The sequence below is a fragment of the Rhinoraja longicauda genome, chromosome 1, assembly GCF_053455715.1.
Source record: "Rhinoraja longicauda isolate Sanriku21f chromosome 1, sRhiLon1.1, whole genome shotgun sequence".
NCBI lineage: Eukaryota > Metazoa > Chordata > Chondrichthyes > Rajiformes > Arhynchobatidae > Rhinoraja > Rhinoraja longicauda.
This window is the reverse complement of record NC_135953.1, coordinates 40,745,770-40,768,765: the sequence shown is the minus strand read 5'-3', so window position 1 is coordinate 40,768,765 and position 22,996 is coordinate 40,745,770. Positions and strand designations below refer to the sequence as shown.

The window sequence follows — 22,996 nt, the reverse complement described above, 5'->3', positions numbered from 1 at the left end:
ATTCTGTCTGAAGGCAGGTGAATGTGAAAAATAAAAGGAAATTTGTTTGGTCTTCATGGCCTAAGGACATTCTTGATTGTTTTAAAACTAATGATTGCCTTAAATTTCAGTTTAAAAAAAAAGCATGGCAGAGTTGTGCAGCGATAGAGCCAGAGATCTGGGTTTGATCCTGACTATGGGTATATTCTGACCAAAGTAGGTATGTTTTCCCTGTGATCATCTGGGATTTTTCCGGGTGCTCCGGTTTCCTCCCACACTCCAAAGACATACAGGTTTGTAGGTTAATTGGCTTCGGTAAACTTGTAAATGATCCCTAGTATGTCGGATAATGTTAGTGTATGGGGTGATCGCTGATCTTCGCGGACTCAGTGGGCCGAAGGGTTGTTTCCATACTGTATCTCTAAAGTCTAAAGTCTAAAAGTCTAAAGTCTAAAGAAGGAGATTTTGAACAGGTCATTACAAAATGGTGTATTTCTGAAGTGTTGTAATGTAAAAAATACAGCAGCCAATGTGCACATGGCAAGCCCCCATAAGCTCCAGCAATCAGCATTGAAGTAATGAACAATGATTGGCGTGAGGACACCATGAATAACTCTTTTCCGATAAACTTTTGGCATTAAGTTTAGTTTAGTTTAGAGGTACACAGCAGAAACAGGCCCTTTGACACACTAAGTCCACACCAACCAGCAATTCCCGCACATTAACACTAACCTACACTCACTAGGAACAATTTACACTTATATCAAGCCATTTAAACTACAAACCTGCACATCTTTGGAGTGTGGGAGGAAACCGAAGATCTCGGAGAAAACCCATGCGGTCACATGGTCAGTTTCATATGTGCTGTGTGAACAATTAGTGATAGTTTAGTTACTTGTGCAAAGTTGTCAACCATGAGCAAATACTTAGTGGAACTTTCTATGGAGAACTTGAATGATATTGAATGAATTGACTTCAAGTGAAAATATAACATAATTACCCTGGTGATCAGCACCCATCATGCAAGGTGATTGCATGAGTGGATTTACCGCCTTATAGAGACTGACAACAATGTAAAGAGTTCTTAATCCATTTGACTTGGTTATTAATTATACAGTCAACCATCAACTTGTAAGCATCCATTTAATCAGGGCAGGTCTGAGGGATATGGGCCAAACGGGGGCAGGTGGGACTACTGTAGCTGGGACATTTTGGCCGGTGTGGGCAAGTTGAGCCAAAGGGCCAGTTTCCTATGGCCAGTGCTTCATAGATAGTATTCATAGTATTCATTATTTATTATGAAATATGAAGAGCATAGGAAAACGCATCTTTACCTCTTTGTAAAGTCAAATAATTTGAAAAACAGATAAATTATCAGGCGGGTAGGAGCTAAGCTTAACTTTAAGTGAAAAGTGAAAAGTGAAAAGTAAAAAGTAAAAAGCAGATGTTAGAAATCTGAAGTGAAAACAGAAAATGCTGAAAACACTTAACAAGTCAAGCAGCATCATAACGTTTCAGGTTAATTAAACTTTCTGAGAGCAGATCTCTTTCCATAGATGCAGCCTGATCTGACTCACTGCTTTTATTTTTTTTTCATTTAAGTGTCTGGTCTGTTGCTGCATTTTTCACACTTTTGCAGTCGTGCACGATTTTGTGCTTTGCATTCAAAATTCATGAAAGAAAAACAGAAAATAAAAGATGAAAATTTTGAAACAGAGGGAAAACAAAATACTGGAAAACTTATTGAGAAAATATAAATTGAAATAATTTGAGAAGCATACTACATGTCGAAAATGTTGAATAATACATGACAAGGCATGTCGAAAATGTAATGCTACGGTGGTTATGGGAGCTTTCAACATGCAGGTAGACTGGGAAAATCAGGTTGGTACTGGACCCCAGGAAAGGGAGTTTGTGGAGTGCCTCCGAGATGGATTCTTAGAGCAGCTTGTACTGGAGCCTACCAGGGAGAAGGTAATTCTGGATTTAGTGTTGTGTAACGAACCTGATTTGATTAGGGAACTCAAGGTAAAAGAGCCATTAGGAGGCTATGATCATAATATGATAAGTTTTAATCTACAAATTGAGAGGGAGAAGGGAAAATTGGAAGTGTTAATATTACAGTATAGCAAAGGGGATTACAAAGGCATGAGGCAGGAGCTGGCTAGATTTGACTGGAAGGAGACCCTAGCAGGGAAGACGGTGGAACAGCAATGGCAGGTATTCCTGGGAATAATGCAGAAGTTGTAGGATCAATTCATCCCAAAGAGGAGGAAAGATTCTAAGGGGAGTAAGAGGCACCCGTGGCTGACAAGGGAAGTCAAGGACAGCATAAAAATAAAAGAGAATAAGTATAACATAGCAAAGAAAAGCGGGAAACCAGAGAATTGGGACTCTTTTAAAGAGCAACAGAAGATAACTAAAAAGGCAATATGGGGAGAAAAGATGAAGTACGAAGGTAAGCTAGCCAATAATATAAAGGAGGATAGTAAAAGCTTCTTTAGGTATGTGAAGAGGAAAACATAGTTAAGGCAAATGTGGGTCCCTTGAAGATAGAAGCAGGGGAATTTATCACGAGGAACAAGGAAATTGCAGACGAGTTGAACCTGTATTTTGGATCTGTCTTCACTAAGGAAGATACAAACAAACTCCCAGATGTTCTAGTGGCCAGAGATCCTAGGGTGATGGAGGAACTGAAGGAAATTCACATTAGGCAGGAAATGGTGTTGGGTGGACTGATAAATCCCCAGGGCTTGATGGTCTGCATCCCAGGGTACTTAAAGAGGTGGCTCTAGAAATTATGGATGCATTGGTGATCATTTTCCAATGTTCTATAGATTCAGGATCAGTTCCTGTGGATTGGAGGGTAGCTAATGTTGTCCCACTTTTTAAGAAAGGAGGAAGAGAGAAAACGGGAAATTATAGACCAGTTAGTCTGACATCAGTGGTGGGGAAGATGCTGGAGTCAATTATAAAAGACAAAATTGAGGAGCATTTGGATAGCAGTAACAGGATCGTTCTGAGTCAGCATGGATTTACGAAGGGGAAATCATGCTTGACTAATCTTCTGGAATTTTTTGAGGATGTAACTAGGAAAATGGACAGGGGAGAGCCGGTGGATGTAGTGTACCTTGACTTTCAGAAAGCCTTCGACAAGGTCCCACAAAGGAGATTAGTGTGCAAAATTAGAGCACATGGTATTGGGGTAGGGTACTGACATGGATGGAAAATTGGTTGGCAGACAGAAAGCAAAGGGTGGGGATAAATGGGTCCCTTTCAGAATAGCAGGCAGTGACTAGTGGGGTACCGCAAGGCTCGATGCTGGGACCGCAGCTATTTACAATATACATTAATGACTTGGATAAAGGGATTAAAAGTAACATTAGCAAATTTGCAGATGACACAAAGCTGGGTGGCAGTGTGAACTGTGAGGAAGATGCTATGAGGTTGCAGGGTAACTTGGACAGTCTGTGTGAGTGGGCAGATGCATGGCAGATGCAGTTTAATGTGGATAAGTGTGAGGTTATCCACTTTGGTGGTAAGAATAGGAAGGCAGATTATTATCTGAATGGTGTCAAGTTAGGAAAAGTGGACGTACATCGAGATCTGGGTGTCCTAGTGCATCAGTCACTGAAAGGAAGCATGCAGGTACAGCAGGCAGTGAAGAAAGCCAATGGAATGTTGGCCTTCATAACAAGAGGAGTTGAGTATAGGAGCAAAGAGGTCCTTCTGCAGTTGTACAGGGCCCTAGTGAGACTGCACCTGGAGTACTGTGTGCAGTTTTGGTCTCCAAATCTGAGGAAGGATATTCTTGCTAATGAGGGCGTGCAGCGTAGGTTTACTAGGTTAATTCTCGGAATGGCGGGGCTGTCGTATGTTGAAAAACTACTGGAGCGACTAGGCTTGTATACACTGGAATTTAGAAGGGTGAGAGGGGATCTTATTGAAACATATCAGATTATTAAGGGGTTGGACATTATTAAGAGGCAGGAAACATGTTCGCAATGTTGGGGGAGTCCAGAACCAGGGGCCACAGTTTAAGAATAAGGGGTAGGCCATTTAGAACAGAGATGAGGAAAAACTTTTTCAGTCAGATAGTTGTAAGCACGTGGAATTCTCTGCCTCAGAAGGCAGTGGAGGCCAGTTCTCTGAATGCTTTCAAGAGAGAGCTAGATAGAGCTCTTAAGGATAGCGGAGTCAGGGGGTATGGGGAGAAGGCAGGAACGGGGTACTGATTGAGAATGATCAGCCATGATCACATTGAATGGTGGTGCTGGCTCGAAGGGCCGAATGGCCTATTACTGCACCCATTGTCTATTGTCTATTGTCTATTGTTTACAAATATGAATAGATTACAATCCTCTGGAATTGTGAGTGGTGGGAAAAATATGACAATGTCTGGTGTATGTACATATGAGCAGCAAATATTTTCCGCTCTTGTTAGAAATTGGCTTATTCCATTTAAAATATATATTTTTAAGAAAATATTATTTGTGGTTTATTAGTATATCTGTGGTATCTACATGGATAGAATGTGGGCCAAATGTGGGTAAAAGGGACACAGTCTTTGGTTTGAAAAGCAAAATGCACAGATACTTCAAATCTGATGTTAAAAAAATGGCCTACCCCAGATACTTCAAATCTGATGTTAAAAAATAATGCTGGAAATTCTTAGCAGCATTTGTGGAAAGAAGCATTTGATGTTTCATGTGAAAGAACAGTTTAAGGTCTCTCTGGTTTAAATGCTCTGTATTTGCTGGCTTATATTTATTTTAATACAATGAGCAAAGTAACTGTTGGTTTGCCTGTTCTCCACTTGCTTCTGCAGTTTATTGGTATTAGTTTATTCTTGTCTTCTCTACCGAAATACAATGAAAATGGTTTATCATGTATTATTCAAGCAGATCAATTTATACATGAGTTGAATCATAGCATGCATGAGTAAAGCAGGTAGTGCAAAGGAAAATAAACAGTGCAGAATATAGTGTTACATCAACAGAGAGTGAAGATTTTAAAAAGTGCATGGACCACTATGAGGTTGATTGGAGAATCAGGTGTGAAAGCTTTAGATGGTCTCAGGCTTGTTTCTGAACTTTTTTCCAGATGGATATATTTTCTAGCATAATAATTGCCATATTTAATGCTGTATCCAATGTGCTTCTGACATTATTATATTACACGAAAAAAATCCAATCATTTAACTGAAATATATGTATATATATGATTGGCCTAATGTATGTATATATATATATCAGATGTAGTTAATATAGACATTATTGTGTAAATAGGTATATTCATATGATTGTAGGTGTGAGTGAGTATATATGTAGTTATATATGTATTTTAGGCATCAGTTATTATAGATAATACTTGATAAATATTGATTAGGGAATGGGGGTAGGATTAATAAGTTCACACTTCTTCCTACTCCTTTTCGCACATGTAAAGACGTTAAGTAATGGATGAAACTCTTTGTATTTCTTCTGTTTTTTTGTTTATTTTGTTTTTTAATTGATGTCTTTTAACATGTACGAAATAAAATAAAATGAATGAATGAATGAATGAAAAAAGATCAGAAGGACAAAAAGAGGCCAGGATATAGCTCTGGCAGGTAGCATTAAGGCCAATCCCAAAAGATTTTATAAATACATAAGGGGGAAATGGGTAACTAGAGAGAGATTGGAACCTCTCAGGAGTCAAAGCGGTCACCTCTATGTGTAGCCACAGGAGATGGGTAAGGTCCTCAATTAGTAGTTCTCCTCTGTATTTACGGTGGAGAAAGACAGTAGGACGGAAGAACTTGGGCAGTCAATGGAAGTGTCTTGAGAGCAGTCAGTGTTACCGTCGAAGAAGTACTGAATGTACTGTCATGTATGAAGGTGGACAAATCTCCAGGGCCTGATCAGATATATCCGAGGACATTGTGGAAAACTAGAGAGGAAATTGCAGGAACCCTGGTTGAAATTTACGAGTCGTCCTTAAATACCGGAGAGGTGCCGGAATACTGAAGGGTGCAAATGTTGTGCCTCTTTTCAAGAGTGGGATCCCATTGGAGGTGGTAAAAGTGTTGGAGGACTATGTGCTGTATGCGACAGCTGATGGGGTGGAAGGTGAGGACAAGGGGGACTCTGTCCTTGTTGCGAATGGGAGGAAGGGGAAGGGGAATTGTGGGATATCGAGGAGTCCATAGTGAGAGCCTCATCTATAATAGAAGAGGGGAACCCCCGTTTCCTAAAGAATGAGGACATCTTCAATTATCTAGTTTGGAAAACCTTATTCTGGGCGCAGATGCGGCATAGAAGGAGGAATTGGGAGTAGGGGATAGAGTTTTTGCAGGAAGCAGGGTGGGAAGAAGTGTAGGTTAGATAGCTATGGGAGTCAGTAGGTTTATAGTAGATAATAGACAATAGACAATAGACAATAGGTGCAGGAGTAAGCCATTCAGCCCTTCGAGCCAGCACCGCCATTCAATGCGATCATGGCTGATCACTCTCAATCAGTACCCCGTTCCTGCCTTCTCCCCATACCCCCTCACTCCGCTATCCTTAAGAGCTCTATCCAGCTCTCTCTTGAAAGCATCCAACGAACTGACCTCCACTGCCTTCTGAGGCAGAGAATTCCACACCTTCACCACTCTCTGACTGAAAAAGTTCTTCCTCATCTCCGTTCTAAATGGCCTAGCCCTTATTCTTAAACTGTGGCCCCTTGTTCTGGACTCCCCCAACATTGGGAACATGTTTCCTGCCTCTAATGTGTCCAATCCCCTAATTATCTTATATGTTTCAATAAGATCCCCCCTCATCCTTCTATATTCCAGTGTATACAAGCCTAATTGCTCCAGCCTTTCAACATACGACAGTCCCGCCATTCCGGGAATTAACCTAGTGAACCTACGCTGCACGCCCTCAATAGCAAGAATATCCTTCCTCAAATTTGGAGACCAAAACTGCACACAGTACTCCAGGTGCTGTCTCACCAGTGCCCGGTACAACTGTAGAAGGACCTCTTTGCTCCTATACTCAACTCCTCTTGTTATGAAGGCCAACATTCCATTGGCTTTCTTCACTGCCTGCTGTACCTGCATGCTTCCTTTCGGTCAATAGTCTGTGTCCTGTGATGGAGACGGTGAGGTCCAGAAACGGTAGGGGGATATCGGAGATGGTCCAAGTGAATTTGAGTGCAGGATGGAAATTAGTCATGAAGTTGATGAAGTCAGTGAGTTCTGCATGGGTGCAGGAGGCAGCACCTATGCAGTCGTCAATGTAGCGGAGGTAAAGTTCGGGGATGGGGCCAGTGTACCCCTGGAACAGTGATTGTTCGACGTACCCTACAAAGAGGCAGGCATAGCTGGGGCCCATGCGAGTGCCCACAGCTACGCCTTGGATTTGGAGGAAGTGGGAGGAGTCAAAGGAGAAGTTGCTGAGGGTAAGGACCAGTTCTGCTAGGCGGAGGAGAATATTAGTAGATGTAAATTAGCTGGTTCTGCGGTCGAGGAAGAGAAGGAGGGGTTTACGACCTTCCTGGTGGGGGATGGAGGAGTAGAGTGACTGGACATCCATAGTAAAGATGAGGGAGTGTGGGCCTGGAAAATGGAAGTCAGTGAAGAGATGAAGAGCATGTGAGGTGTCTTGGACATAGGTTGGGAGGGATTGGACCAGGGGGGATAGGATGGAGTCGAGGTATGTGGAAATTAATTTGGTGGGGCATGAACAAGCAGAAACAACCGGTCTGCCAGGACAGTTCTCTTTGTGGAATTTGCGGAGAAGGTAATATCGGGCGGTGCAGGGCTGGGGAACGATAAGGTTGGAGGCTTTAGAGGGCTGAGAGGCAGAAGAAAATAAAATCAGAAATGGCGTGTGATATTAATATCTGGTGCTCGTCTGTGGTGCCATGGTCCAAGGATAAGTAGGTTGCACATGTTGCAGTTTTATAAGACGTTGGTGAGACTGCATTTACAATATTGTGTTCAGTTCTGGGCACCATGTTATAGGAAAGATATTGTCAAGCTTGAAAGGGTTCAGAAAAGATCTACGAGGATGGTGCCAGGACTAGAGGGTGTGAGCTATAGGGAGAGGTTGAGTAGGCTGGGTCGCTATTCCATGGAGAGCAGGAGGATGAGGGGAGGTCTTATAGAGGTGTACAAAATCATGAGAAGAATAGATCAGGTAGATGCACAGAGGGGAATCAAGGACCAAAGGACATAGGTTCAAGGGGAAGGGAAAAAGATTTCATAGGAATCTGAGGGGTAACTTTTTAACACAAAGGTTGGTGGGTATATGGAACAAGCTACCAGAGGAGATAGTTGAGGCTGGGACTATTCCATCATTTCAGAAACAGTTAGGCAGGTACATGGGTAGGACAGGTTTAGAGGGATATGGACCAAGCGAAGGCAAGTGGGACTAGTGTAGCTGGGACATTGTTGGCCGGTGTGGGCGAGTTAGGCCGAAGTGCCTGTTTACACACTGTATCACTCTATGACTTCATGGCTCTTTGACTCTATTTAACAGACCTGCAGGGAAATTTCTTTATTGAAGTATGGCTGTCTAAAACAGTAAATGGATGGCAAAGGTAAAATCTAGATCAATACTAAAAAAAATTAGGGACAGCAAAACATACTAAAGATATATTGAACATCAGCAACAAAAACAAATTCTTTGCATAATCTGTTCAATGCATTGAATGAACTTTTGGTATTAAGGTGAAAACCTATGGATTATTTAGAAGTATTTGTGTGGACTCTAAAGCCTTTCTAAATTAACTAATTCAGGTGGCTTTTATTCCTCTGTATTCATGTTATGATCTCTCCATTCTCATCTATTATTTTGATTGGTTTGTAGTCTTTAACAAGGTTGAACTCTTCTGAAAGTCGTCTCCACTGTCATGGTGCACAGTTGCACAGTCAGAGGCTCACACTGTGCCATCCAACTATTCATCCCAACACCCGGTAGTCTGTTCCTTTGCTCTACTATTCATAAATCAGCTCATTGTAAATGTGCTTGGTGCCTTAACTCTCACCAAATCCCTTTGACCCATTACTACTCTCTTCATTGGTCTCCACGTAAGAAAAGTATTGATTTTAACATTCCCAGCCCAGTTTTCAAATCATGTGCTTGAGTCTTCCTGCCTCTGTCACCTCCAACCCTCCAATAAAAGTCGAAGAAATGTGTATTCTTCTGATTCTAGCCTCCTGATAATTTGATCATTGATTTTTGCGCCTTCTGCTCTAAAGGACCTATGGTCTGGATTTCTCTCCCTAAATCTCTCTGCCTCTCCATCCCTATTTTCTCCTTTCAGGCACTTCTCATCAGACCTAGTATATGCCTTGGTAACCATTTAGATGTTTTAATATTTTTTGGTAAATAAATAGTTGCTACTGTTGTCTCATTGATTGTGATTACAACCTAATGATCAATTTCTAACTAGTGAGACATTGAATTATCAATTATTTTAACAAGCCAGATAATTAAAGCGTCAGTGTTTTTAATTAATTTTATGTAGTGGCTATTATTAGCTGGTAAAATGTTTATTCATTTTCATAATTTCCTAACACAGCAAAGTTGATGCAGTTGGTTTCCATGGTAACAATGATATGCTTGTGGCAAATTTCAATAACAGCAGTAATTGATATTGGTAGCAGACATTATTTTGACTAATAGCTGGATAATAGGAGGAATTCAAATATCACAGAGTGATAATTGGGGAAAAAATAATTAAAGAAATACTCATGAAGTATTTTTGGTAATGTATAATAAAATAATAAAACTAGAAAATGTTAGAATAAGGGGGAAAAAACTACCTTTGAAGGTTCCTTTTGCTTATTTATATATAAATAATATAGGTAAAAAAATAAAACTGCAAATGTTAGATTTTCCGATAGTGAAAGGCTATCCTGGATAGTGGATGTGGAGGGGACATTTCCACTAGTGGAAAAGTCTCAGAATAAAAGGATGTACCTTTCGAAAGGAGATGACGTTGAATTTCTTTAGTCAGAGGGTGGTTAATCTGTGGAATTCATTGCCACCGAAGGCTGTAGAGACCGTCAACGGGATTCTTGATTAGTACTGTAGTACGGGTGTCGGGCGTTATGGGGGGAAGGCAGGAGAATGGGGTTGAGAGGGAAAGATAGGTCAGCCATGATTGAATGGCAGAGTAGACTCGATGGGCCAAATTGTCCAAATTCTGCTCCAATAACTTATGAACTTACGATTGGTAAACTCAAACTAGACTAACCCAAATGCCGATAACCAGTTTCGGAAACGAGCAAAGCTCAGTCTGAAGAAGGGTCTCGACCCGAAACGTCACCTATTCCTTCTCTCCCGAGATGCTGCCTGACCTGCTGAGTTACTCCAGCGTTTTGTGAATAAAAAGCTCGATAATATATTATCTTTAAATTTTGATCAGGACACCCAGTCAAAAGACACCAGCCTGGAGAAGGAGAAATGCCTGGAACACCCGAGCTGTTTTTCTAAAGCTGAAACAAATCTTTGCATTCTGGTTAAATTTTGAGATAATGTTTTTGTCTGATGTTTAATGCAGACCATTCGAGGGCAATGTGGGGCACTATAGTAGAAGGGTCAGCAACAATTTCAATCTGTGCTTTTCAGTCTGACTTAACTATGGGCTTGTATAAGCCTAGAGGTTCAGGCCGTTGCAGAAACATTATCAATATTGATAAAGTGCTCAGGATTGTGTGCTGGCTTTCAAGCATAGCTTCAGTGGGTGAGGGCAAGATGAGGTTAGATTTTAATAAGTCAGCCTTTGGTCAGTAAATCAGACATTTGACAACCAACATTTACCAACGTTTGGAGCACCAATTCTGAAGTTGAAAGTTCTTAAGAAAGTTACTGCTACTGAAATTCAGAATATCTGGGGAAATACGCACAGAATGATGAATTGCTTAAATGCCAAAGTTAAAAGCAAGACAGTTCTAAAAGATCAACAGCTTGGAACAGCAGTGCTACAGACAAACAATGCCAAGCACACCTGCAATATTTGTGGAATCTGACAAGAGGCCAGGGAGCTGCTGTAGTCAATTAAATAACCCACTGGCCAGAATTTTAGCTGGGGCAAGTCATGCATCTCGGTAACAAAACTAGCTGATGTCAAAACCCACTTTGTTATGTAAAAGTTTACAAAAATCAGTGAAACTGCTGAAGCTAGGTGAACCAAACATTTTGGAAGTCTGTTTGAAAGATTTTTGTGGAGTAAGATTATAATGTGTTTGAGAGTAAGGACAGCAAAATGGATTTGAAATATTGATCAGCCATGATCTAATTAAGTGGATTTCCATCTTTCAAAGGTTGAAGAGCCTGCAACTTTTCCCCTGTTCTGGATACTGATGAAAACACTAACCAGGCATGCCTTCCAAAATACTATATTCACCCTCCATTTCTAACTGCTGATTATTTAATCAGTTGTTTCTTTTCAGCAACTTTTATTATGAATATGGAAATATTTTGGCATAGAAATCTTTGTTTACTTCATTAAAACTGCTTTTAGAGAATTCAAAAGCCTTCTCCATTAAGCTATGGGAAGTGGGATGAACTTAAAGTTAATTTTCAGCTAGCAAGACACAGTGACAGCTAATAGAGCTGCTGCCTCACACCTCCTGCAAGCTGTGTTCAGTCCTGATCCCAGTGCTGTCTGTGTAGAGATTACTGGGCCCCTGTGATTGCATGGGTTTCCCTTGGCTGCTCCACTATCCTCCCATATCCCAAAACGTGCATCTAAGTAGGTAATGGGACCCAGTAAATTGACCCTAGTGCTGAAGAAGGGTCTCGACCCGAAACGTCGCCCATTCCTTCTCTCCTGAGATGCTGCCTGACCTGCTGAGTTACTCCAGCATTTTGTGAAAAAAGACCCTAGTGTGTCAGTCACTGGAAGAATCTGGGAGGAATTGATGGAAATGTCAGGAGAATAAAAATTAGATTACTGTCATTGGGTGCTTGATGGTTAGATTGGACTCAAGACCAAAGGCCCTGTTTCTTTACTGTATGATACTCAGTGACCTCCTGCAATGCCGAGTTTCCACGATTCTCCAAATCTAATTTAATGAAAACTTCTTCTGTGCAAACGAAGTAACAACAGATTTGACATAAGATTACCTAATACTCCATGGGATTTAAAAGGGGAACTGTAATTTGAAAAAGACCTACAAACATGCATGGACATTGGGTAAATGTAGTTGGCATTTGTCATCAATACACAATTGGAAAATGGTTTCCTTCTGTACTTTGATTTTAAGATCAAAGTCCCTTTGAAACGGGTTCTGCTTCTCTTGTCACGGACACTGGGGCTATGATAGAGCAGCTATTTTCATGTCGCTAAACCATCCCTGATCACAAACAATTAAGGATACATGTTTAGATTTGTTATTAAGCCATATTCGCAAGTTCTAGTTTTAATCTTCAGATTACGCTGAATCAACGTCTGGCAGGCTAGGAATTGGCATTAACTGCCTTTGTTTAGAAGAAGAAAAATCAATCTAACTTTTGATTCCTGATCTTCATTGCCTAATAGTATAAGAAAATAACTGCAGATGCTGGTACAAATCGAAGGTATTTATTCACAAAATGCAGGAGTAACTCAGCAGGTCAGGCAGCATCTCAGGAGAGAAGGAATGGGCGACGTTTCGGGTCGAGAGCCCTTCTCAGTCTGAAGAAGGGTCTCGACCCGAAACGTCGCCCATTCCTTCATTCATTGCCTAATGGTGCATATATATAATGCTGATAAGGAACAGGATTGAATATAGGTGCAGTAGATTCCTCAGAAAAGCAGCACCAATCAGACATAAGGAATGGGCACTTAAATGCAATGAAAAATATTGCATTTCCAAGGCAGATGCAAGTGTCAGCTCAAGCAACAGCTGGGCATTACTCCTGGATAAGCTCTAGATACAAGCAATTTGTGATGCAAACATTTTTAATTTTAAGGGTTAGGGAGATTAATAGTGGACAGCATGAGATGCTGAACTCCAAAAAACATATGGGTTGTTATTTTATGCTTACATAAAATTCCTGACTAATTATTATGCTACCACTATATTTCCTCGTACACTGCTAAAACTAGATTTAGCTCTCGTAGTCACCACTCCAAATTAACAATATTATATTGTGCTATATTTATAATTCAAATGTTATGAAGGAACATAATTATTTCTGGCATTTCAAAATGACTCAATGAAGTGAAATATTTGCCAAATTAAAGATTTTAGTGTATTTTTGGGATTCGTCCTGTGAAAGGGCCAAACGCCACTGGGAGCCACATATGAATATGTGTCCCGGGGAGCCGCACGCATGGTGGTAGTGCCCCGGGGAGCCGCGCCAGCCCGATCCACCCGCCAAACAACCGCGCCACCGACAACCGGAAAACACTCCGGTAGGCCTGGCTCGCCTCCCAGGCCTCCCAGCGGACTGTGGTGAAGCCGGGTGGCGAGGCCTGTCTGGGCCGAAGGAGCCTCAGAGGTGGTGGCAACGGGAGCCTCGGGGGCAACAGGAGACTCGGCGGCGGCAGTAGGGCCTCGGCGGTGGCGGGAGCCTCAGCGGCAACATGGACCTCGGCGGCAACGGGAGCCTCATTGTGGCCTCGCGGTCGATGAGCGTGAGGGAGGAGGGGAAGACAATGGGGACCAGGTGGGGGGACCGTCGTGAAGAACAATGGGGATCCAGTGTAGGGGGGGTGGGGACACTCTCTAGTTTAGAATCCTCTTCCCAGGGGATAAGTCTGTGTTGTTTGTTTGTTTGTTCATTTGTTCCGGTGAAGGCGCTGTGCACAAGGCAGCCAGCCAACAGTCGCTTGTCTTTTTCTTTTTGTTTTCACGTTTCATTTCAAGATTTTGTGTACCTTGTTGTGCGTTGTGACTGGCGGCAGACCGATTTCCCTCTGGTGATGAATAACATTTTATTGTATCTTATCGTATCGTATAACAATTAGTTAAATAGATCCATTACTCCGATACAACTCCTCATCAGATCCCAGTGCATTCTAAAATGAATAATAAGGTTACTTATTTGCAAGGCTCCAAAATACACAGCAAGATCTGTTTTCTTCACTGAATAATGATATGTCTTCTTTCTATTACAAGCATGACCATTTTTCACAAACAAAATACGCTTCCAAGTTTAAATTTAATGTCAAGCATCTGCAGGTAAGAGAGTAGTAAAATTTCTCAACAAAGTCAGAGTCATACAGCATGGAAAAAGGTCCTTCAGCCCAACTCGGCCATGCTGACAAAGATGCCCCATTTAAGCTGGACCCATTTTCCTTCATTTGGTTGATATCCCTCTAAACCTTTCCTATCCATGTATCTGTCCAGGTACAAATTGTGAAGCCAGAGGGAGAGGGGGGATAAATAGGTGGGGGTCCAGGTGTGGCACAGGGGAAGAGATTTAATTGGTTAGTTGGAGGATTCAGTGTTCATACCATTGGGTTATAAATTACCTGAGCGGAATATGAGGTGCTGTTCCTCCAGTTTGTGTGCGGCCTCACTCTGTTATGGAGGAGGCCTAGGACTGAAAGGGAATGAGAAGGGGAGTTAATATAGTTAGTAAATGAGAGATCCAGTAGGCCTTGGAGGTCGAGCGCAAATGTTCAGCAAAATGGTTGCTAAGTCTACGTTTGGTCTTGCCTCATCAACATCTTACATCACTGTAACATAACATCTCAACTTCAATACACAAATTCATGACTGATGAAGACCAATGTACAAAAATATTTTTTATTACTCTATGTACTTGTAATGAGACTTTTGGGGAACTATATGCCATACTCTTTGATCCCTCTGTGCTACAACACTCCCCCAGACCCCATCATTGACTGTGAAGTCCCTGCCCTATTTTGACTTCCCAAAATGCAACACATCATGCTTATTTGCATTAAACTCCATTAGCCCATACCTCAGCCCACTTGCCAAGTTGCTAAAGGCCATGCTATAATTTCTGATACCTTAGTGTAATCAGCGAACATACTAATCCTGCTTTGTACATTCTCATCCAAATCGTCAATATAAACTGCAAACACAAAGGGCGATGCAGTGGTGCAGCGGTAGAGTTGCTGCCTTACAGCACCAGAGACCCAGGTTCGATCCTGATTCCGGATGCTGTCTGTACAGAATTTGTGGATCTTCCCATGACCACATGGGTTTTCTCCGAGATCTTCGGTTTCCTCCCACACTCCAAAGACGTACAGGTTTGTAGGTAAATTGGCTTGGTATAAATGTAAATGTATGTAGGATCATCTTGATGTGCAGGGACTCGGTGGGCCGAAGGGCCAGTTTCCGCACTGTATCTCTAAACCAGGGATCTCCAAACTATGGCCCGCGGGCCACATCCGGCCCGCCACAAGATTTTATCCAGCCCGCAGCAAGCTCTTAGGTGGCGGGGACTGGAGGCAGAAGCTGCCGGCGAAGGTTTACCGGAGAGCGGATCGCCACCGAGCCAGAGCCAGGACAAGGCGAGAGATCGCTGCGCCCCCTCGCAAACAACAAACCCAAGGAAACTTCCCTCCTCGCCGCCGCCAATCACCCCGGGGAGAGAGAGTCGGGGTAGAGGGAGCAGCGGGTGAGAGCAGGCACACGGGGAGGGGGAGGGTGTCAGAGAGTCCCCCTGTGACCCTCTGATGCAGCAAAGTGAGCAGCGCCCACTTGCGGGGGCTGCTCCCTTCCTCTCTCCCTTCCTCTCTCCCTTCCCTCTCTCCCCTCCCTCTCTCCCTTCCCTCTCACTCTCTCCCAGCGCCAGTGAGATCTGCGCCGCTCCTCCACTCTCTTCCCCGGCCCCGTCTCCCTCTAACGCAGCGAAATAAGAACAAACACAAGTGAAACTTCCCTCCTCGCCACCGCTGCCGCCGCTCACCCCGGGAATGCAGGGCTTCTGACAACAACTAAACACTTGTGTTTGTTCTTATTTCGCTGCATTAGAGGGAGACGGGGCCGGGGAAATGAGATGTCATTGAGATTGTTGCAGTGGAGCAACGGTGCAAATCTCACTGGCTCTAGGAGAAAGGGAGAGAGAGAGCGAGGAGAGAGGGGGAGGGAGCAGCCCCCGCAAGTGGCGGCGCTCCTTCACCAGACCCTCTGACACCGTCCCCCTCCCCGTGCTCCCGCTCTCACCCGCTGCTCCCTCTACCCTGACTCTCTCCCCTCCCACTCTCCCCCCCCACTCTCTCTCCCCCCCACTCTCTCTCCCCCCCTCTCCCCCCCCTCTCCCTCCCCCCCACTCACTCCCCCCCACACTCCCCCCCACCTCTCTCTCCCCAGTGGTAATCACAGAGGAGGGCGAGGAGAGAGGGGAGGCTGGCGCCGGGTCTCCAGAGCTGTATGAAAATCCATGGACAATTCCAAACTTACTCTGTATGGCAAGGATTGGCTTGTCACCATACTTGGGTTACCTAATAGTAGAAGAATTCAATCTAGCCCTTGGTCTTTTTACCTTGGCGGGCATTACTGATCTGTGGGACGACTACATTGCACAAAACTGGGCGAAACAGAAATCGGCTTTGGGGGGTGTCCTGGACCCATTAGCAGACAAAATTCTGATCAGTGTTCTGTACGTCATTCTCACGTGTGTAGAGCTTATTCCAGCTCCTCTCACTGATATGGCACTTATGCGAGATGTCATTTAGATGGTTCCAGTGGGTTTCTATATTAGATACTGAATGCTTCCAGCACCAAGAACACGAAGCAAATATTTCAACCTGTGTTATGCTACTGCCCAATTGAAACCAACTTTTATTAGCAAGGTGAACACTGCAGTTCAACTTGTACTCGTGGCTGCATCACGAGCAGCTCCAGTTTTCCTGTTTGTGGACAGTGTGTTCCTTCTTACTTTATGGTACGTCACGGCAAAAATACTGTGCAAGTCGTGAACCGGGCAAAGTAAACCAAGCTGCATCGCTGACAATGGAGTCTGGTATCTGGAGTCTGAGCACAGCAGGAAATGCATCTTGATATTTATGCAGAAAAGACATTGATTAAAATAATGTAGATATATATGGGATTTTTTTCCTACAAAAGATACAAATTGAATAATGAAAGTTTAAAAATCTGAAAAAAAATAATTGGTGGAGCGGGAGCACGTGGCCCTGGCTGGGTGAGGTCACAAGGAGCGTGGGGCGGTGACGTCACTTCTGTCTCTTATTTGGGAGTGAGATCGTTGGCAACCCTAGTTAGGGCTCCTGCAATTTCTTTGCTTCCCACTGTGTCCTTGGATACATCTGATCAGGCCCCAGAGATTTCTTATGCCTTACAACGTATATGCCTTTGTGTGCCTTACAACGTCCTGCACCTCCTCGACTGTAATGGTGTCCTCAAGATATCTCCATTAACTGTCCCAGGGTTCCCTGCACTTCATGCCATTCTCTACAGCACAAACAGAGGAGAAATACTGATTGAGGACCATCTCCTGCAGCTGGTCATAGATGACCCTTTGATTACTGAGGAGTCCCATTCGCTCCCTTGTTACTCTCTTTCCCTTCATATAAATATAAAATCTCTGGATTTCATTATTCTTATGTGCTAGAGCTATCTCTTGCCCCATTTTTGCTCCTGATTTCATTCTTAAGTCTGGTCCTCAGTCCCCTTTACACCAGTCCCCAGGGCCTTCTGTATATTGCCCAAGGAAACTTTCCTGAACACATTTCAGAAATTCCACCCCATCTAACCCCTCGTCACTATGACAGTCCCTGTCTATACTGCGAAAGTTAAAATCCTTTACTCTGACAACCCATTAGTCTTGCAGCTGCCTGCAATCTCCCAGCATATTTTAACAAAAATAACTGTCTTTTTGCAAAATCTTGTAAAATTTCAGGCACAAATTAATTTTCCAGTCACAGATATTGTGTGATAGTTATGTTGAGTGCAAAACATCAGATCAAAGCAGAAAGATTTCCTATCATATTCCTATTAACATCGGGTAGGCACTAATACCATAACCTCTTCCCAGGTAGCTCCGGAATGCAAAATTCCATAAAGAATCACTCTGCAGCAGATGTTATTTATCAAGTAAAGTCTGTGGCTTGTGTTCTTGACACATAAAGCAGGAGGTGGCGATCGGTGTCCAGAAAAATATCTGTTGGCAATATGGGGGTGGGGGGTTCAGGGGAGAGGGGGGGATGGGGTCAAGTATCTGTGTTTAACATTTAGTCAAATCTGGGTGGTCCCACATTGGGGCCTATATGGAGGCCAATATTGGGCCAAGCAGCATTGTCAAAGCAGATAAATTCATTAACACGTGCAAGGAAACTAACAGTGAGCTTCTTTAATTGCATGGACTAAATGGCAAATAATTGACAACAGCTCATCAATATATAATTTGCTCCTATATCATTATATACTATACCTTTTTATTAATAATAGCCCTTCTCCTATATTCCATCTTCCATCAACTAGATCACATCTAAATTTAGTCTAATACTACCATAGCCCTTACCAAATACCATCAACTTCCCTCCCTGTTTTCAATCACCTACATGAATCACTTTTCTCATTCTCAAATCCTCCATTTCTTTGCCCCTGACTATGTTTGTAACTCTCTCTGGACTAAAATTCCCCAAGAAATAAATTTAGCTTTTTAGGTGGAAGCCCATCCTACCCATTCTTGTCCAACTACTCTATCCACATTACTATTTCTTTGCCATTTCACTGCCAGGAGCACTTTCAGTAATCCTAAACTCCATAATTACCTCCCTACACCTCTTCACGTTTCTCTTTCATCCGAGGATCTCCCAAAAGCTGGCTGCTTTTAACAAACTTCTAACTCCGATCCATTTTCCCCAGGGATGCTGCGTTACTCCAGCATTTTGTGTCTATCTTTGATATAAATAATAATAATAATAATAATAATATTCATTTATTGTCATTGCAACGAGTACAACGAAATTAAAAAATAGCCAATCCTGATGGTGCGTACAAACATATATGCAATAAATGCAAAAACAAATAAATACATAAATACAATTAAATACAATTATGTTAAGTACAAAGATTTTTTAGTGTTGCCTAGTGCAAAGGTAGTGTTCAGTTCTCGTATGGCCCTGGGGTAAAAACTGTTCTTAAGTCTGTTTGTTCGGGATTTTATCGACCTGAAACGTCGACCAGAGGGCAGATGAACAAACAGACGGTGGCCGGGGTGGGATGGATCTTTTATTATTTTGCCTGCTCTACTGAGGCAGCGTAGGCTGAACAGGTGCTCCAGGGAGGGCAGTGAGCAGCCGATGATTTTCTGGGCCGTCGTGATGACCCTCTGAAGGGCCTTCCTGTCCTTTTCTGAGCAGCTGGCATACCATGTGGTTATACAGTATGCCAGCACACTCTCGATGGAGCAGCGATAGAAGGACAACATGAGCTTCTCCTGCAGGTTGGTTTTCCTGAGGATCCTCAGGAAGTGGAGTCTCTGCTGTGCCTTCTTTACTGTGGTGATGGTGTTGGTAGACCAGGTGAGATCCTCTGCGATGTGCGTACCCAGGAACCTGAAAGCTGGTACCCTTTCCACACAGACCCCATTGATGTAGAGTGGGTCGTAATCTCCACTGGTTTTCCTAAAGTCAATTATAAGTTCCTTTGTTTTGGAGGAGTTCAGGACCAGATTGTTCACTGAACACCATGCTGCCAGCCTTTGGATTTCATCCCTATAGGCTGTCTCATCTCCTTCTGAGATGAGTCCAACCACAGTCGTGTCATCCGCGAACTTGATGATGGTGTTGGTGGGATGGGTGGGGGCGCAGTCGTGAGTGTAGAGGGAGTAAAGGATGGGGCTCAACACACAGCCCTGTGGTGAGCCGGTGCTCAGTGTAATGGTGGAGGAGAGGTGAGGGCCTATTTTGACTGTCTGGGGGCGGTTGGTCAGAAAGTCCTTGATCCATTTGCAGATGGTTTGGGAAAATCCAAGGTCGGAAAGTTTGGTGACCAGTCTGCTCGGGATGACCGTGTTAAAGGCAGAGCTGAAGTCGAGGAAGAGCATCCTCACATAGCTCCCCTGGTGTTCAAGGTGGGTCAGTGCAGTGTGAAGAGCAGTGTCGATGGCATCCCCTGTAGACCTATTTGCTCTGTAGGCAAACTGGTGTGGGTCGAAGGTGGGTGGGAGGCTGGCTTTGATGTGCTGCAGGACCAGTCTCTCGAAGCACTTTGTGATGACCGGTGTGAGTGCTACCGGACGGTAGTCGTTAAGACTGCTGATGACAGACTTTTTCGGCAGTGGGATGATTATGGCGGACTTCAGGCAGGGAGGGATGGTGGATTTTAAAAGGGACAGGTTGAAGATTTTTGTGAAGACCTCAGATAATTGGTCTGCACATTCCCTCAGCACTCTGCCCGTCACACCATCGGGGCCTGCAGCTTTCCTGGGATTCACTGCTCTGAGCACGCGCTTAACATCATACTCCTGCACAGTGAAGGTGTTGCTGTCAGGTGCTGGAGAGGGTGTAATGTCTGCCACTGTAGCTTTCACCTCGAAACGAGCAAAGAAACAGTTAAGTTCCTCAGCCAGCGAGGCGTCGCCGTCGGCAGTCGTGCGGTTGCTGGTCTTGTAGTTGGTGATGTGCTGGATGCCTTGCCATACCCGCCGTGGGTCATTGTTGGAGAAGTGGTCTTCAATCTTCCTCGTGTAGGACGCTTTGGCATCCTTGATGCCTCTCTTCAGGTTGGTTCTAGCAGCACTGTATAGAGCTCTATCACTAGACCTGAAGGCGGTGTTACGGTCCTTGAGGAGAGACCTGACATCCTTTGTCATCCAGGGTTTTTGATTTGGGTACAACCGGATGCGTTTGTCGACGGTGACATTGTCAACACAGTTTTGGATGTAGCAAAGTACAGTTGATGTGTACTCCTCCAAGTCCTGATCCTCAAAAATATCCCAGTTGGTCCTTTCGAAGCAATCCTGCAGCTGCGAGGAAGCTCCTTCAGGCCATGTCTTAACAGTCTTTATGGTGACTGGAGCTTTCCTCCTGAGTGGGGTGTATGCTGGGGTTAGGAATATGGACAGGTGATCTGACTGCCCCAGGTGTGGTAGTGGTGCTGACCTGAACCCCTTCTTAATATTTGAGTAAACCTTGTCTAGTGTGTTTTTCCCCCTGGTAGCACATCTTATGTGTTGTTCAAGTTTCGGGAGAACTGACTTTAGGTCTGCATGGTTGAAGTCCCCGGCTATGATGTGGGCTGCTTCTGGATATGTGCTCTGTTGTGAGTTTATTGCACCGAGCAGGTAGCCTAAAGCTGTGCTAGCGTTAGCATTCGGTGGGATGTAGACTGCTGTTACTATAACCCCTGTAAATTCGCGAGGAAGGTAAAAAGGCCTGCATTTAACTGTTAGGGACTCCAGATCAGGAGAACAGTGGCTATCTATGATTTGGATGTTAGTGCACCAGTTGTTGTGCACATAAATGCATAACCCCCCCCCCCCTTGCTCTTACCGGAGTCGATGTTTCTGTCCCAACGAAACGCTGTACGCACGGCTAGCTCAATGGCTCCGTCTGGGATAAGTGGATGAAGCCATGTCTCTGTTACTAAGAGAATGCAACAGTCCTCCACGAGTTTGTTTGCTGATATCAGCAGTTTTAGTTCGTCCATTTTGTTGATGATGGATCTGGCGTTGGTGAGGAACATGCTGGGTAGCGGTGGTTTGTGTGGCTGTCTCTTTAGCTTGGCAAGTATACCGGACCGGCATCCTCGCTTTTGCTTCCTGTTTCTCCTCCGCCTGCGACGCCTGTTCGCGCCGACAACTATCCACGGAGCGCCCGGTGTCCTGGCTATCTCTTCCGGTATATTTCGCGGGTGTGGAAATTCGCGCACAAGGTCCCGATTGCACTGGAATCCGATGATCAGAAGGTCCTTTCGGTTGTAGGTAGGATTTGCCTGATTTTCCTGGTTTGCATGACTAAAATTGACTAACAGACATAACACAGATAACACACATAAAACGCACCGAAAGGGAGAGCTGTGAGCCGCTGCGTCCGTGCGCGCCGCCATTCTTTTAATTATATCTTGTCCACCCTTCCATTATTTGGCCAAGTTTAAACTTCTGTCTGATGTTGCTTCAATACTGGAGGCCTTTTACAATACTAAACTTGAAATGCCTATTGCTGTTTTATCAATTTTACAATCCTGCTTGTTTTAGTAAATTATATAGTGAAGCACAATTTTTTTATTGAAATAAACATTTTATTTCATTTAATTGTCTTTGACACCTATGTGATCTTGTTCCAGATATCACATATCATTCAAGTACTAAAACAGCAAGATTAAAAAATTAGAAACAGAGAAAAAAACACAATATGCTATTCATATCCAAAATGATATGAATGATATCAATTGACACAATTTTTCTTTCAAGGGTTCAATCCAATAAAATTGAAATAGTTTATTTCCTGGATTCATGCCCATTCTCCAAAAGCATACTTTCAAAAAGTTGGTCTCTATGGCAACCAGGAAGAGTCAACTCCTGGAGCAACTCTGAGCTAAAGTGATGCCAAGATAATAGGAAGTCACTTGGGCAATTCATCCATCACCCATTATGCCATTAGACAAACTTAGCAGGATATACGCTAACTATTGCACTTATCACCTCATCCTTAGAGACAATTCCTCTCAGGCTCAATGCTTAACACTTTGTGAACCATGATATTTAAGAAGAATCTTACACCAACTGCCTTTAGCGAATGCTTCTGTTTCAAATGACAGATCATTTCTTTCTGACCTAATTTGTAAGCTCAAATTAGAATGGATTGAAATCCTGTTTTTCTTGAAGGAGTTCAGCTCAGGCCACAAGATTCACGATGAAAAGTTAAAGACCTTCTTTCAGTTGAGGTGACGTGGTGAAAACTTGCAACTATAAAAACACATTTAATCTTATTTATTTATTTATTTTCCGGTCAATACAATACAACAGATTGACCATACAGTTGTGAAAGTTAAATAGTGCCAATAATATTGTTCGTATTATAGCATTATGGACAGGCACAATAAACTTTGGCTTCTGCCTACACCTATTTTTTTGGTCAGAAAATATCAATACCGAAAAAAAAGGTGTAG

The 22,996-nt window shown here is 43.3% G+C and overlaps 1 pseudogene; it reads left to right on the top strand.

The window, feature by feature from the left end:
* Positions 1-13,274: 13,274 nt before the first annotated feature.
* Positions 13,275-22,996, top strand: LOC144595648 (cardiolipin synthase (CMP-forming) pseudogene; annotated as a pseudogene).